The 1,151-nt window shown below is 36.0% G+C and overlaps 1 protein-coding gene across 3 annotated transcripts in view; it reads left to right on the top strand.

Moving 5' to 3' along the window:
• Window positions 1-731, top strand: part of LOC105175558 — a 7,654-nt gene extending 6,923 nt beyond the window's left edge. For all 3 annotated transcript variants that reach the window (XM_020698159.1, XM_011098029.2, XM_020698157.1), the window contains exon 7: window positions 369-731. The gene's annotated coding sequence lies outside the window, so the exon portion shown is untranslated. The remainder of the gene's footprint in view (window positions 1-368) is intronic.

Here is a 1,151-nt window from a genome sequence, read left to right as displayed (position 1 = left end):
ATGCAATGGCGTTAAACTTTACTTGATTTTCAGATATGAGAAAAAAATTGACATAGAGGAAACAAATAGGAACTTGGACTTATTATTCAGTAAGAAAAGTGAGAGAGAAATGTGTAGTTACATAGGTTATCATTTGGTTTTAAATGTTGTCAAGGTGCATCCTTTGAGCCGGCCAACGTGTGTTTAGTTTAGTATTTAAGTTTCTTACAATAATCTTTTGAACGTCCACACAACTCTTAGGAACATGAGGTTATTCAAGTAAGCACATATTGCAAACCAAATAAAGACTCTAAACACCTCAGCCTTCATGGACGAGTATGTAGAGAGATTGCATGTTTTTCTCATTCTTTTCTTTTTGATTTTTACAGGCTGACATTAGATCGAAAGATTGCAATTGGAAGTCGACATACTTGAAGGGAATGGCTTTCCGTACAACACCTAACACTATCGAAGACGATCTCAAGTTCTCAACACAAGAGCTTTTCCTAATTGTACGCACCAGTATCCACCTGATGAGTTCAAGTGATTCTGAATACGAGGCTCTCGAGGACAAATGAGGAGTCTTGCCTACTGTAAATTAGAATTTTCTGTTAGTATTTTAGCTTTTCTGGTATTAAAAGTTAGGCGCCTTAGAATTTTGAAGTCATAGTCAGAAAGATGTAAAAGGAAGGTTTCTCCAAGAAAATGCAATCCCACGTTGCTGGTTGAGATGAAATTTTAATTTCGCATAATTTTCGTCTATTTCCTCTTAATTTTCTCTATTCTTTCCACCTTCTTTTCGTCACTGTACCACACTGGCAACGTCCTCCCCTTTGAAACCACACATATACATGAACTTCTCATCTCCAAAAATATATGAAATACTGAGAGTTACAAGGAGTGAGTTCGTGTAACAAAGTCCACATGTCGTAGAATAAGTGAGAAATACCTAAAGAATTCTGTGTTTTCCCTCTTTTTAGAGCATATGAGTTTGATTCTGATCAGAACGTCTATTCTCACGTTTGTGATCTTGTTTTCGGTTTCTATACCAAAACAGAAGAAAGTATGTATTTCAATCATCTTCCTCCAAATTTGGTACAGTAGATATACGTCACATCTTGGCCTCAAACAAATGGGTGTTAAAAACTGCTTTCTTGCATCAAAATTTGGAT

This window comes from Sesamum indicum, linkage group LG12 (assembly GCF_000512975.1).
Source record: "Sesamum indicum cultivar Zhongzhi No. 13 linkage group LG12, S_indicum_v1.0, whole genome shotgun sequence".
Taxonomy (NCBI): Eukaryota; Viridiplantae; Streptophyta; class Magnoliopsida; order Lamiales; family Pedaliaceae; genus Sesamum; species Sesamum indicum.
The sequence above is the reverse complement of the archived record's forward strand: the minus strand, read 5'-3'. Positions and strand labels throughout refer to the sequence as shown.